The following is a 16,335-nucleotide window of genomic DNA, read 5'->3' on the forward strand; positions in this document are numbered from 1 at the left end:
TCTGTGTTCATAAGCGAGGTTGGGCGGTATGACGAGGGGAGTTCTAGCGGTTTGTCTTTCTTTAAGAAGACCACGACATCTGTATCCTGCCATGAGCTTGGGGGTATTCCACGATATTTTACATCAAAAAATAGGTCTTGCATAAGAGGTGCTATTTGTGCTGATAACATTTTATACATTCAAGGTAAAAATATACCTTCTATTGCTATGGCAAAGCACGGTGTGGTTCGGTGCAGTTCGACTAGCTACTTGCATGACACAGCTCGCTACAGCAAGTGCCGAAGGAAGCCAACACTCCAGCTGATGCACTGACTAGAAGCTGTCATCCCCCTGCCGAGAATCCAGCTCCAGTGTTTCTGACTCCCCTTGAGGGATGTTGGGAAATCAAGTCCCGGGAAAGAGATACCAACCTCTCTCATTCTAAGGTATAGAGCTGATTAGAACCTAGAGAACCTTTGGTAATTCTTGGCAAAACTAAAGCTATGCTAAAGGCAACACCTACTTCTTCCCTGGTACTAGACCTAGGTTAGGTACATTGGGGTAGGCGTATTTTAGAAGCACCAGTTGAGTATCTTAGCCTGTGTTATTTATGTATGTATTTTTAATATATATATATCATAGCAACAGACAATGCTATTATAGTATTATTTCATATTACTGTTTACGCTGTATGCATTATACTTTGCTTTCTGTCGACTCTGAATATATTGTTCCGGTTATAGGGGAATCAAAGTTGTCATGTTTATGTGGTTGTCAGAGACTAATCCCTTCTTGTTTACTTAAGAAAGTTTCTAGTGACCTCTGAGTTAGCTGGCACACACAATTAAGTTTAATGTACTCGATAGAGACATGCTGACCTCAGTCCTATGTCAAATCTATATTTTTTTATTTTTTTATTTATTGAAGTTTTGTATAGCACTATCTGGACCCGAGGTTATCAGAGCCCTTAACAGATTGTACAATTATGAGCAAACAAGTTCTGAACGGAAAACGAGAGCAGAGAAGAAAACTAAAACAAAAGCAAAACACCTTCAGTATACCAACTCAAAGGCAATATGTAAACAGTTGCAGAACATATCTCCAGGTGGAGGGGTTTGAAGAAGTGGAATAGTAATCCTTCCCCAAGTCCTTTCTGGGTTACTCTATAAGATCAAGAGTGCTCTAGGAAGCGGGCTTTGAGAGGTGTCTTGAATTTCGGGAAGGAGGTGGTCATTCTGATGTGAGGTGGGATAGAGTTCCAGATATTAGGCGCATTACTCGCGAAGTATTTATTTGAGGTTTTGAGTTTCCAAGCTTTCAGTGGGATGAGTAGAAGCGTGTTGAAGCTTCTGAGGTTCCTGGACTGACCAGCCCTTTTGAGTTTGGCGGCCAGATATTCAAGTTTGCCTGTGTGCAAGGCTTTATGCATGAGACAAGCTGTGCGGAAGCTGGCTCTTTGATCAATAGGAAGCCACTTCAGTTCCCTAAGTGCTGGAGGAATGTGCTCAAATTTTTTTGTTCCTGTGACCATTCTTGCTGCGGCGTTGAGGGTAGTGGTCAGAGGACCTGGGTGAGATTTTGCTGATCCGGTCAATGCTGCGATTCCATAGTCAATTCTGGAAAGCATAAGCGTGCTTGGATGATTCTTTTCCTGGGTAGAAGAGGCGCTTCTCGATTTCGGTGAAATTAGTGTAGGGAATTAATATTGGTATTGGGTGCTTAGAGAAGGGTTAACCATCCAAATTACCCCAAAAAAATGATCAGAGATGATCAACAATTTATGCAAATCTCTATCACACCAAATAGACATTCCATTATAAAGTATACAATTATATCAGAGGAGAACACAATATAGTATAATTCTTCAAGAATCTTCTAATGTTTAGTATCTTGTATGATTTCCACCAACACGTGTTTCGTCGTAAGGGAAATACCCATGACTTCCTCAGGGCTTGCGCTTGTCAGCGATAATCAGTGAGTCTTCTGACTGGTTATAATTCCGTCCCAGCCTAAGGATGGCTGGGTAAGCACTCCTCCTGCCGTGGCGGCGTTCCTATCTGAGGCCGCAGATAGGAACGCCGCCACGGCAGGAGGAGTGTTTAGCAGTGCCGATGCCTGAAGCTCCGCCTTATCAGACGCGATATTGTCTGTATGGATAGCACCTATTTGTGCTAACTATCATCTTGATCCGAATTCACAAATGCAGTCATCTCCTCAATTTAAGAGGCCTGATATTGATGCACAATACTGATGCAGGAACAAATTTCTTCTTTACCCAGCCATCCTTAGGCTGGGACGGAATTATAACCAGTCAGAAGGCTCACTGATTATCGCTGACAAACGCAAGCCCTGAGGAAGTCGTGGGTATTTCCCTTACGACGAAACACGTGTTGGCGGAAATCATACGAGATACTACACATTAAAAGATTCTTGAAGAATTATACTATATTGTGTTCTCCTCTGATATAATTGTATAATTTACAGTGGAATGTCTATTTGGTGTGATAGAGATTTGCATACATTCTGGAAAGCACCAATGCCTTCGTGGCCTGTTTAAGATCTTTTGGAGGGAGGAAGGGTTTTATTCTGTACAGCAGCTTCAGGTTTAGGAACGCGCTTTTTGCGGCTTTTGAGATGTGTTTTTTCATGTCCAGCTTGGGGTGGAGGGTAATCCCTAGGGATTTCACCGAGTACGTTGGCGCAAGGGCCCCATTGAGGGCGTCTATTGCTTTGAGCCATTCTTCGATTTGAGTTTTTTTTTTCTCTATTAGAGATGAGGAGAACTTCTGTTTTCTCTTGGTTGAGTTTGAGGTGGTTCATTGAGAGCCACTGTTGGACCTCTTTGAGCGTGACATTTAATCTGTGGATGTCTTCGCTAGAGGTGGTTTCCAGATAGAGTTGTGTATCATCCGCATAGAGGGGGAAGGGGATGTTGGAGTTCCTTAGAAGTGTGGTGAGGGGTTCCATGTAGATTTTGAAAAGTTGTGGAGAGAGTACTGACCCTTGTGGAACTCCTCTACTGACGCGAAGGGGGTCAGACTCAAAGTTGATGATTTTTATTCTTTGTGTGTGGCTGTGAAAGAAGGAGGAGAACTATTTTAGTACTGTCCCTTCAATGCCTGCTCTCTCCTGGAGGACTTTGTGGAGCAGGGTGTGGTCAACTGTATCGAACACGGACAATAGGTCAAGTAGGATGAGACGGCTACATTGGTCCGAGTCAAGTGACATTTGAAGATCGTCTAGGAGATTTAAGATTGCAGTTTCGGTGCTGCATCCCTTTCTGAATCCTGAATGGTGTGGGTCTAGTAGTTTGATGTTCTCTAGGTGTTGGGTTAACTGTGGGAGAACACATCTTTCAAGAATTTCGGATAAAAGAGGAAGGTTTGATACCGGTCTGAAGGTGTTCATAACCTCAGTGTCCAGACCTGGTTTTTTTTAGTAACTGAGTGACTTGACCTACTTTGAGGCAGTCAGGAATGAGTCCAGTGCTCAGTGAACTGTTGATTATCTTGCACCAGTTTGGGGCTAGGGTAAGCTTCAGGTCTTTCGCCAGGCTCGAAGGTAGCTGATCTAGGGAGTGGGATGAGGGTTTGGCGGCGGCTATCAGCTTAATAATCTCTTCTTCCTGGATGGGGCGGAAGGAGGACCAAAGAGTCAAGTCAAGTCAAGTCAAGTCAGAGAATTTATATAGCGCGCTACATACCCATAGGGTCTCAAGGCGCTTGAGGAGGGGTGGGGAATTACTTGTCGAATATCCACGTTTTAAGTTGCTTTCTGAATGCTAGGTGGTTCTGGGTAAGGCGAAGGTAAGCGGGAAGTGAGTTCCAGGTTTTAGCTGCCAGGTAGGAGAAGGATCTACCTCCCATGGTGGTTTTGTTGATGCGAGGTACAGTGGCAAGGGCTTGGTTGGATGATCGTAGCTGGCGGGAGGGGGTGTAGAAGGAAAGTCGTGTGTTGAGGCATTCTGGTCCGATTTCGTAGAGTGCTTTGTGTGCGTGGGTTAGGAGTCGGAAAGTGATCCTCTTATTGACGGGAAGCCAGTGGAGGTTTTTCAGGTGACCAGAGATATGTTCTTTACGTGGGATGTCTAATGTGAGCCTGGCTGAGGCGTTTTGGATCCGTTGGAGTTTTTTCTGGAGTTTAGCGGTAGTACCGGCGTAGAGGGTGTTTCCATAGTCCAGTCGGCTCGTGACCAGAGCGTGGGTGACCGTTTTCCTGGTTTCGGTGGGGATCCAATGAAATGTTTTTTTGAGCATGCGAAGAATGTTGAAGCAGGATGAGGAGACGGCGTTGACTTGTCTGTTCATTGATAGTGAGGAATCCAGGATGACGCCCAGGTTCCGAGCGTAGTCTGTCGGGATGGGTGCTTTTCCAAGGGCTTCTGGCCACCAGGAGTCGTCCCATGCGGAGGGGGAGGTACCTAAGATGAGGACTTCTGTTTTATCCGAGTTCAGTTTCAGACGGCTGTGTTTCATCCATTCGGCTACTTCTTTCATTCCTTCGTGTAGGTTAGTTTTGGCGGTGCTGGGGTCATTGGTGAGTGATAGGATCAGTTGAGTGTCATCCGCGTAGGAGATGATATTCAGGTTGTGTTGGCGGGCGATGGCCGCGAGGGGGCTCATGTATACGTTGAAAAGGGTGGGGCTGAGTGAAGATCCTTGTGGTACGCCGCAGATGACTTCAGTGGCCTCTGACTTGAATGGTGGAAGGCGGACTCTCTGGGTTCTTCCGGAGAGGAACGAGGTGATCCATTCTAGTGCTTTTCCTTGGATTCCGATGTTTCTGAGGCGCTGTAGAAGGGTGCTATGGCAGACTGTGTCGAAAGCTGCGGAGAGGTCGAGGAGGATGAGGGCGACTGTGTCTCCATTGTCCAATAGAGTTCGAATGTCGTCTGTTGCTGCGATGAGTGCGGTCTCAGTGCTGTGTTTTGCTCGGAAGCCGGACTGTGAGGAGTCGAGGGATTTGTTGGCTTCGAGGAAGGCGGCGAGCTGGTTGTTGACAGCTTTCTCGATGACTTTGGCCGGGAATGGAAGGAGCGAGATGGGGCAGTAATTTTTGAGTTTGGTGGGGTCCGCTGTGGGTTTTTTCAGAAGGGCACTGAGTTCAGCGTGTTTCCAGCTTTCCGGGAAGGTTGCGGAGTTGAAGGAGCAGTTGATGACGTCTCGGAGGTGCGGTGCTATGATGGAGCCTGCTTTGTTGAAGATGTGGTGAGGGCAAGGGTCAGTTGGGGATCCTGAGTGGATGGAGTTCATCAGGCGGATGGTGTCCTCAGTGGAGATTGGGTTCCATTCATTAAGGATGTTCAAGGGGGGTGAGGGTACGGCAGACGGTTGGGAGGGTAGGTCTCCAGGTTGGTCGTCGAAGCTGTTGTGGACGTCTGCAATTTTGTTGTGGAAGAATGAATCTAGGGAGTCGCAGAGGGCTTGAGAGGGGGTGATGTCGTTAGAGTTGGCCGAGGGATTGGTAAATTCCTTGACGATGTTGAAAAGTTCCTTGCTGTTGTGGGCGTTGTTATCTAGTCGGTCCTTGAAGGCGGTTTTCTTGGCCTTTCGGATCAGTTGGTGGTGTATGCGGGTGGCGTTTTTGAAGGCGTCCTTGGTGCTGGTGGTTGGGTCTTTTTTCCAGGCCTTCTCAAGGGAGCGGCAGAGTTTCTTGGATTTCTTAAGATCATCGTTGAACCATGAGGCCTTCTTGCTGCCAAGTTTGCTTTGTCGTTTTTTCAGTGGTGCTAGGATGTCGGCGCTGTTGGATAACCATAGGGTGAAGTTGGTGGCGGCTTGGTCGGGGTTTGAGGAGTGGGCTGGGGGGTTTAGAAGAAGTGATGAGGAGATCTGGTCGATGGTGATTTTGTTCCAGTTTCTTAGCAGAGTTGGTTGGGGGTGGTTGTTGGGTTTGGGCTTGTTGTAGGTAAAGTGAACGCAGCTGTGGTCAGTCCAGAGGAGAGCCGTAGTGTGGCTGAAGGAGACATGGTTGCTGGAGGTGAAGATAGGGTCGAGAGTGTGACCTGCGATGTGGGTGGGGGAAGTGACCAGTTGTTTAAGTCCGAGGTTGGCGAGGTTGTCCAAAAGGGTGGTGGGGTTGCGGTCGTTGTTCTTTTCAAGGTGAAAATTGAGGTCTCCCAGAAGGATGTAATCTTTGGAGGGGAGCGCGTGTGGGGTGATGAAGTCCGTGATGTCCTCACTGAATTGTGCGCGGGGTCCTGGTGGCCTGTAAAGGAGGGTGCCTCTGAGTGTGGTCTTGGGGTCGATGTGGATCTGGAAGTGAAGGTGTTCAGAGTTGGCGAGATTGACGTCAGAGCTGGTTGAGATGTGGATGGATTTCTTATGGACGATAGCGATTCCTCCTCCTGTGTGGCCGGTACGGTCCTTGCGTATGATCTTATAATTTTCTGGGATGGCAATGGTGATGTCTGGGGCGGAGGAGGCGTTCATCCATGTTTCTGTTAAGAAGGCGACGTCCGGAGAAATGGTGTCAAGTAGGTTCCATAGGTCAATGGCGTGCCTGTGGACCGAGCGGGTGTTGAGCAAGATGCATTGTAGGTAGTTGGGGTCGGAGATCTGTGGTGTGATCGTAGCGGAGTTGTTGACGGTGCCGGTGAATTTGCAGGAGTAGCATGAGAAAGGTCCATGGGTGTGTCCAGGAGCGGCTTGGACGCAGTTGGGGTAGCGGCCGGGGTTAAGGGCTAGGAGGGTGGTGGCATCGTAGGTAATGCGGGAGGGCTGGGCATTGCGAGGGGCAGGGGGTCTGGTGCTGGGCGCGGTCCAGGCGCGGACGGGCGTAGACGGGCTTACCTTTGGCGCACCTTCGGCGCAACTGGGGCGCGGTCGCTGCGCGTAAACGCTGCGCGCGGGAACTACTGTCATATATGGAGAGTGGAGGGGGAGGGGCGAGGGCGGCTCAGCTGGGAGGCGTGGCGGGCTCAAGGGAACGGAGCACAACAACAACAAAATCAAAATGAAGGGGAGGGCAGAGCAGGGCGCCGGGGGATATCACACAAACAATGCGCAGGTCAAAATCACAGCAAGCAAGCAATGTAAACGCTGTAGAATCCTGGCGCTATGAAATCACAAAACTTTGTCACAATGCAGCTTATAAAAATACGATACCACGTTGCAGAGTGCAGACAGGGGAGCGATCACTCAAGGCAGAGGCGAGGAGTGAATCACAGCGCTGCGAGGTCAGGGGACGCTCTTTAATGCTAGTGGGAGGGCGGCTCAGCTGGGTGGCGTGGCGGGCTCAAGGGAACGGAGCACAACAACAACAAAATCAAAATGGAGGGGAGGGCAGAGCAGGGCGCCGGGGGATATCACACAAACAATGCGCAGGTCAAAATCACAGCAAGCAAGCAATGTAAACGCTGTAGAATCCTGGCGATATGAAATCACAAAACTTTGTCACAATGCAGCTTATAAAAATACGATACCACGTTGCAGAGTGCAGACAGGGGAGTGATCACTCAAGGCAGAGGCGAGGAGTGAATCACAGCGCTGCAAGGTCAGGGGACGCTCTTTAATGCTAGTGGGAGGGCGGCTCAGCTGGGAGGCGTGGCGGGCTCAAGGGAACGGAGCACAACAACAACAAAATCAAAATGGAGGGGAGGGCAGAGCAGGGCGCCGGGGGATATCACACAAACAATGCGCAGGTCAAAATCACAGCAAGCAAGCAATGTAAACGCTGTAGAATCCTGGCGCAATGAAATCACAAAACTTTGTCACAATGCAGCTTCTAAAAATGCGATACCACGTTGCAGAGTGCAGACAGGGGAGCGATCACTCAAGGCAGAGGCGAGGAGTGAATCACAGCGCTGCGAGGTCAGGGGACGCTCTTTAATGCTAGTGGGAGGGCGGCTCAGCTGGGAGGCGTGGCGTAGGCGTGATCAATGGGGGGTTGCTTATTGTTGCTAGTATCGAGGTCGCCATGAGGGTGGAGGGGTAGGTGCTGAGTGATAGATCTATTTTGGCGATTTTTTCGTTGAAAAAGCCGGCAAAGTTGTCACAGAGCGTTTTTGACGCCACCATGTTGGTTGCCGACGGTTTGGATGTTTGGCTCCTAATGATGTTAAAGAGTTCATTGGGGCGGTTTTTTGCGTTGTCTAGGGCAAGTAGAAGAAAGATGTATTTCTGTTCTTGATGTGCTTGTTGTAGTTTCTGCATGCTGCCTTGAGTTGATCATGATGGAGGGACGAGGGGTTATTCCTCCAACTCTTTCTACGGTTCTGAGGTGTCTTTTTTCCTCATTGATGTCAGTGGTGAACCAGGACTTAGAGGGGGTGCTTCTGTTTTTTTTCAGTTTCAGGGGTGTCAGAGCCTATTGGGAATATAGGAACTACACTACACAAGGTGAGGATATGTGTAGATGGATTTTTCTCAAAATACTATCCAATAATTTCTAAAGTACAGTACATAAGGCACCTTGGGAGAGGCCACCTGCAATAGCTATCGTGAAATGGTTAACTTCCTGGGGCTAGCTTGTGTAGTATGCACATCACCTGCACATGGGTATGGCCTGGTTTTTTATCGTGTGTCTGCTTAGCACATGGTGTGGTACTTTTATGAGGTCTACAATGAATTGCCTGCTAAGCCTTCTCCTGCAATAAACTTATTTCTCTGAATGGCCAATGAATGCATTTCCCTGACTGAAAATCTTCATCCTCCAAGTTTTGTGATGGGCTCCCAAAATTCACATGCCACTCCCCATAACATAGGGGGCTGCCATTTTCAAAGATTGTGTTCCAATTCGGTCTCCTTTTTAGGTCTCGCCTGTCGATGCGCATGCGCATCGAGCAAGGCGAGAGTATTGCGAGTTATCCACTCTTTATCTGCACTGCAAGGAATCGTGGCGATTCCTTGCAGTGCACGATAAATTTAAGGTCAATGCGCATGCGCATTGAGCTTATGCGCATGCGCATTGACCTTAAAAGCGCGTGCGCGTGCACGTCCGTCTTTGTTAACCCCTCCGCCCCCTCCCGCCGTGTCGCATTTCTCCTCCCCCTCCCCTCTCTTCCTTCCGTCTTCCTGCCGTGTCGCACCTCTCCCCTCTCCGCCCCCTCCCCTGCCCGCCCCCTCCCCTGCCCTCCGTCTTTGTTAACCCGCTCCGCCCCCTCCCGCCGTGTCGCATTTCTCCTCCCCCTCCCCTCTCTTCCTTCCGTGAATCAAGCGGTATGGTGGAAGTCTGGCTGCGGCCAGACGCAGAGAACTGAAGCCTCTCTTGTCGCCTGCGTCCTGGAAATATTTTATTTCACGGCTACGGTTGGACCCCCATCAAAACTTGGACGAGGTATGAATTCCTTGGCGTTAAACGAGGTGGAAATATGCACAGCCATTTTGTTTGTGTTGGCCATCATAAAGATGGCCCAAACCTCCCAATGCTCTACCGGGAACACTGTCCAATGCAAGGCGCGTGCTACTGACCAGCCAGAAGCAAGCACGCTTAGGTGTCGCATCCACAGACCAGCCGTCATCCGCACTAAATCACTGGAGGGAAATATATTACCCTGACTGACCCTGCTCTGAATCTAGATCCAGGCAAGTGTATCACCTTGCCATTAAAAGGCAAACATTGCATAAACTTATGAGAACTATAGAGCGGGGTAGAGCTAAAACCTGGAAAGCACAGTTCTCAGAGGGAGTCCAGAAGTTTACTCCACAAAAGAGGTCTGTGAATTCTACTGTGAGAAAGAAAACTCACTACTCGCTTAATTCAAACCAAGCCAAACAGTAATGGTCGCAAATTAAATTCTGCAACCGTTTTCCGGGTACAAAGGACTTTGCACCATGGCGAACTTGCTTTTTTAACCTAAAAACCCATAAAACATACATAAAGTGAGGACAATGGTGGGTATTGAATTTCCGTGCAACATTAAAAGCGAAAACAATTCCATAAGTAGTGAGACATTTTTTATAACTGCCCTTCTTGATGGCTTTGCCTCCTTGCTCTGACCTCCCGCCGTGTCGCATTTCTCCTCCCCCTCCCTTCCTTCCGTCTTCCTGCCGTGTCGCACCTCTCCCCTCTCCGCCCCCTCCCCTGCCCGCCCCCTCCCCTGCCCGCCGTGTTACGGTGAAAGGCTTGTTTAGTTTGCTGCCCCAGAAGTCGAACAGAGTTTGAGATTGCTCTGGTTGGTAAGCCTCCTTGTTTTCCAATTGCATGCTACCTTCATCATAGGGAGTCGCAAGTTTTTCTTTGGTTGTTCGATTGCTATATTTTTGCAGTCGGTGTTGGTAACTATATTTTGAATGTTTTAGAAATTGTGTAAATATCTACTAATACCGTTTCGCGCAGACGGTTGTCTCTAAAGGAAAGCGCTTGTCATTCTCACGCTCTCTTTTGGTAAAAGTTAACAAAAGAGTGAAAGTGTGCTCACCTTCGTAGAAGTGGTTGCAGTGCCAAAGTTTGAATGGGTTACTTGCATTGCTTTTTCCCCAAACCATTTTGTTGTGGTTTTGCACATTCAGGTGATGCTTTAGCTAGTAAATGTTCGTCTTCTATATATCTCTATGGTATATAACAGCATGGGAATTGACAACGACATATACTTTGTAGAACTAAGAACCCTAAACCATTATCCCGCACCGCCCCCCTCCACGGAATGTCCATGACTCGCTAGTACTTTCAATCACTTTTTGACGTAAATGATGCCTTTTTTATGTCTCCTCTTAAATGTTGGTTTTATGAAACCTTAAAAAGAATTAGGAAGACGTTTTACAGTGAACTTGGTTGTATAGTTAAGTGGTGATATTCCCTTGTCGCCTCCTCGTCGAAAAGGTTAAGAACGGATGTATAAAGTTGGGTTAATTCCTATATTCCCCGCGCATTGGATATGTTATTCACTGTATGCCGCCTATATACCGAAACAGTGTTTCCCTCCCCTCCTCACGTCTTTAGATTTAATAAGTAACGTTTTTTATATCAAGGAATAGGGGTAAAATAAAGCAAACTGTGTTTTTTATCTCGCTCTTGGGGCGAGGGGCCCTGACCCCTCTCTCACGGTCTTGTATGTTTTCCTTTGTTTTTCTTCACATATGGCGCTCAAAGGCCTGTTTACATTTCCAAAGTAGATAGTCTAGGTCCCCTGCAAGGCAGAGACATGCAAATCAGTTTCTCGATCTGCTGCAATAATTACTGGCAATTAAGGGCCTGGTTCTCCCTTCTTTGAGGGCAACTCTGCGACACTACGCCGCCCTCAACCCCTCACTCACTCACCCTCACTCACTCACCCTCACTCACTCACCCTCACTCACTCACCCTCAACCCCTCACCCTCACTCACCCTCACTCACTCACCCTCAACACCTCACCCTCACTCACCCTCAACCCCTCACCCTCACTCACCCTCAACCCCTCACCCTCACTCACCCTCAATCCCTCACCCTCACTCACCCTCAATCCCTCACCCTCAATCCCTCACCCTCACTCACCCTCAACCCCTCACCCTCACTCACCCTCAACCCCTCACCCCCACTCACCCCCACTCACACTCACCCACACTCACCCACACTCACCCTCACTCACCCTCCCTCACCCTCCCTCACCCTCCCTCACCCTCCCTCACCCTCCCTCACCCTCCCTCACCCTCACTCACCCTCACTCACCCTCACTCACCCTCACTCACCCTCACTCACTCACCCTCAACACCTCACCCTCACTCACCCTCACTCACCCTCACTCACCCTCAACCCCTCACCCTCACTCACCCTCAACCCCTCACCCTCACTCACCCTCAACCCCTCACCCTCACTCACCCTCAATCCCTCACTCACCCTCAACCCCTCACCCTCACTCACCCTCAATCCCTCAATACCTCACCCTCACTCACCCTCAACCCCTCACCCTCACTCACCCTCAACCCCTCACCCTCACTCACCCTCAACCCCTCACCCACACTCACCCCCACTCACCCCCACTCACACTCACTCACACTCACTCACACTCACCCACACTCACCCACACTCACCCACACTCACCCACACTCACCCTCCCTCACCCTCCCTCACCCTCCCTCACCCTCCCTCACCCTCACTCACCCTCACTCACTCACCCTCAACACCTCACCCTCACTCACCCTCACTCACCCTCACTCACCCTCAACCCCTCACCCTCACTCACCCTCAACCCCTCACCCTCACTCACCCTCAACCCCTCACCCTCACTCACCCTCAATCCCTCACTCACCCTCAACCCCTCACCCTCACTCACCCTCAATCCCTCAATCCCTCACCCTCACTCACCCTCAATCCCTCAATCCCTCAATCCCTCACCCTCACTCACCCTCAACCCCTCACCCTCACTCACCCTCAACCCCTCACCCTCACTCACCCTCAACCCCTCACCCACACTCACCCCCACTCACCCCCACTCACACTCACTCACCCTCCCTCACCCTCCCTCACCCTCCCTCACCCTCCCTCACCCTCCCTCACCCTCACTCACCCTCACTCACCCTCACTCACCCTCACTCACCCTCACTCACCCTCACTCACCCTCACTCACCCTCACTCACCCTCAACACCTCACCCTCACTCACCCTCAACCCCTCACCCTCACTCACCCTCAACCCCTCACCCTCACTCACCCTCAATCCCTCACCCTCACTCACCCTCAACCCCTCACCCTCACTCACCCTCAATCCCTCACCCTCACTCACCCTCAATCCCTCACCCTCACTCACTCACCCTCACTCACCCTCACTCACTCACCCTCACTCACCCTCACTCACTCACCCTCACTCACCCTCACTCACCCTCACCCTCACTCACCCTCACTCACCCTCAACCCCTCACTCACCCTCACTCACCCTCACTCACCCTCACTCACCCTCACTCACCCTCACTCACCCTCACTCACCCTCAACCCCTCACTCACCCTCACTCACCCTCACTCACCCTCAACCCCTCACTCACCCTCAACCCCTCACTCACCCTCAACCCCTCACTCACCCTCAACCCCTCACTCACCCTCAACCCCTCACTCACCCTCAACCCCTCACCCTCACTCACCCTCAACCCCTCACCCTCACTCACCCTCAACCCCTCACCCTCACTCACCCTCAACCCCTCACCCTCACTCACCCTCACCCTCAACCCCTCAGCCTCACCCTCACCCACCCTCAACCCCTCACCCTCAACCTCATGCTAAAGATTTACAAAAAAAACCATTAACAATTCTAAAAGCACTAACTCTAATGCTGCGAGACCTATTGCATTTCTAATGCTTGTTTAGTTTAATACTAGTTTCCACCTGCTTTCATTTATGTGTTATTGATAACTGCTGTTTTCTGATATGAATGCTTCATACATGCATTTTGTGTATCTCAAATTCCGAATCAATATTTGTGAATCATGTAATTCACGGTAAATTTTGTGAATTCATTACCTGTTACGCTGTGCAACTTTTTTGTGTGTTTTTACATATTGTGATGTTACATACATTGTTGCGTGCAGCATATGCAGTTGCAATCTCGAAAAGGTTCGTACATCAGGGCCCAGAGACTCAAACCTTGGTGTGCTAATACTTTCATTTTCAAGTGTAAATTCACAATTGTGAATAGATTTACTATCATGTAAAATGATTTCATTAAGATGTAATTTTATTTCTGAGCAAATCTATTCACAGGATCGGTTTATTAGCATTCCTGGGCTGGGATGGGTATTTAAATTGATGAATGCCTACAAACATGTGAGTTTGTAGATATACACAAACCTTTGGCTGGCACATTGACACACTGGATGTGGGTAGAGATGCATACCTGTCAAAGAAAGAGCAAACCACTTTAGTGTGGGAATGCCCATATAACAACCATGGCATGCCCAGGTGATGTAAAGTAGGACAAAGTACCACAAAGCATTATTTATACAACTTCAAGGCTACTTTCCAGTCTAATAAAAAGTTTTGCACTGGAAAGTAAATAGTTTATCAAGACCTTGCACAAATTTGCAAAATGTTGTACTGGTGCAAAGTCTTAATAAATCTGCTCCTTAATCAAAGTCATTCTCACTCTCTCGCACACGCAGAAACACAGGCCCACACATGCAGAAAAGCACTCACGAATACACACTCACACAAACACACTCGTACATGCATGCAGACAACATAATTTTAAAGGCATTCAATTTTACTTAATGTAGCTGTCATAGAAGGTCCTGTACCAGCTCCTGCTGCTACATTTTGTATTGTGTTACTAGTAAATTTAACATTGATACTCACTGTTAGCATAATTACAAAATGGGCCAAAGTAGAGGATGAACCTGACACCTATACGGGCGAGCCTTCCAGGGTTCTTAGCACTGATTTTGCTACCTCTGATGTCAGGGGTCGCAAAGGGAAAGCCAGAGATTGCAGATGCGACCCTTAAATGATGTTCATGCTGCAAACGCATTGCTAAAATTAGTTCTCATTTAATCTGTACACATGCTCCAAGGTAATACTGTCCCAGAATCATTTTACATCACTTTGAATCACTGCGTGTTAAATGTTTTATGAGCAGTTTAGAGCCATGCTTGCATCTTTTTTGACTGTATGTTATTAAAAAAGTGGGCACTTTACGGCAGTTTCTGGAAGAGACCCAGTAAGTAATACTACTAGCTTTACGTTGGCAGACTACTGCTCTTAAAAGCGGGTGCCAGCCAGAAGCAACAAACAAGCTTTTATACTTGACATCCATTCACACTACGTTGCTGAAGACTCTTTGCCAATGAGCTATATTTTAGTAAGTTGTTGAGTTCTACTACTGTGCTGCAGCTTAGGGATCCAAAATACCTCAACATCTACAAATGTGAAGAATATTTATACCGAGCTTGTGTAAATCTGCTAAACCAACATTGCAGTTGCCATCATTACACACAGGCTTATGACTTAAGCAGGCTGATGAAATATAGTCCTTTATTCAATATTTTATATACACCTAGATGTCACTTAGGTGAGCAAAAAGTTCAATTTGTAATCGGAAATCCCAATATGTGCGGATTTTTCTGACCTCAAACTCCAACTACGAGTGATTCTTGTTAAACCTGCTCAACATTTTTTCACAGCGGTTTTGCCCACCTACTGTTATTCAGGGTTTGTAGGGCTGCAGAGGCCTAATGCAGGCCCATGCAACCCCAAAAGAGGGCACCGAGTGAGCACCAGACCAGTGAATATCTGTGAGTTTAGGGAGATTCAGGGTACCCCATCACATTCTGTGGGGGGGCATCATATTGCATTATGCCACTGTAGGGTTGCACTCCATTCCACCAGGTCAGCGAAGGCATGAATTTGGCTGCCCCTGTGCACTACAGCCATTCACATTCAATGTTTTCCACCAGGCAGACATCTATGAACCTTCAGCAGAGCCACGACAGTTGCAACTTCGCCGGAGGCACTGGGGCTTGCCTGCGTGGGCCTCATGTTCAAAGAGCCCACATAGCAAAGTTATTTGTTTTTCCAAAACAATCTACAAAAGCAAGATACGTTGATTGTCTTCATGTTTAAGACTACCAGGTTTTCCCTGGTGGTCCCTAAGAAAAAAAATGTTGTCACAATATGTGCCCTAAATAGGGCGGAAAGTCTGAAGCAATTATGACCAATGGCAAGATTTTTGACTAATGACCAGATTTCAGTTGGGACATCAGTAAAAAAGTTCTACAAGAATAGTCCCTGCCCTTATTATTTTTATTATTATTATTATTATTATTATTTACAAATCAAGCACTGGTTACATTTCAGCAACTGTACATACCTCCATTGCTAGAAAGTGCCCCGAAAAGCTTTGATACCATATTGAAATGAGATATGTGTGAGTGCCTTTATATGTGTTATACCATTACAACATAATGGGGTCACCCAAAAAACCGTGGGACCAGTGTACAGTTTAGCACAAACAACCACATGATCCAAACAGGGACTGATAAAGTTATTTTGAAAAGAGAAACACATTCTCACAACAAACACAATGATTTTAATCGTATGCTGAACCCTATGGGGAATAAAAAGGCAAGAACAGAAGAAATACAACACTAGAGCCAAGGAATACGCAAAATATCATCTATGTTAAAGTATTGGTAGCATATACAGATAATTTAAAGCCTGTCTGAGCTGAAGATCTGTATTCCATTCAATATACTTATGGCAGAGGTAATGCTTTAATCAATCTAATTGCGCCTTCAGGAGAATAGTTCAGTCCAGGCATAGATAATAGGTTATAGACGTTTCGACACAGAAAAAATATGTTAAAAGAAAACCTTCAATGTGGGTTATTAATGTGGATCTTCATCAGGACAGATAAGTAGGGCAACCTTCATGGGGATACTATCAGCTAGAAATGTGTCTGATGTGTTCACATAAAGCTTACTTCTCTTCCAACATGCAAAAACTCACCTAGAGTAGC

The sequence above is a fragment of the Lissotriton vulgaris genome, chromosome 10, assembly GCF_964263255.1.
Source record: "Lissotriton vulgaris chromosome 10, aLisVul1.2, whole genome shotgun sequence".
Lineage (NCBI taxonomy): Eukaryota > Metazoa > Chordata > Amphibia > Caudata > Salamandridae > Lissotriton > Lissotriton vulgaris.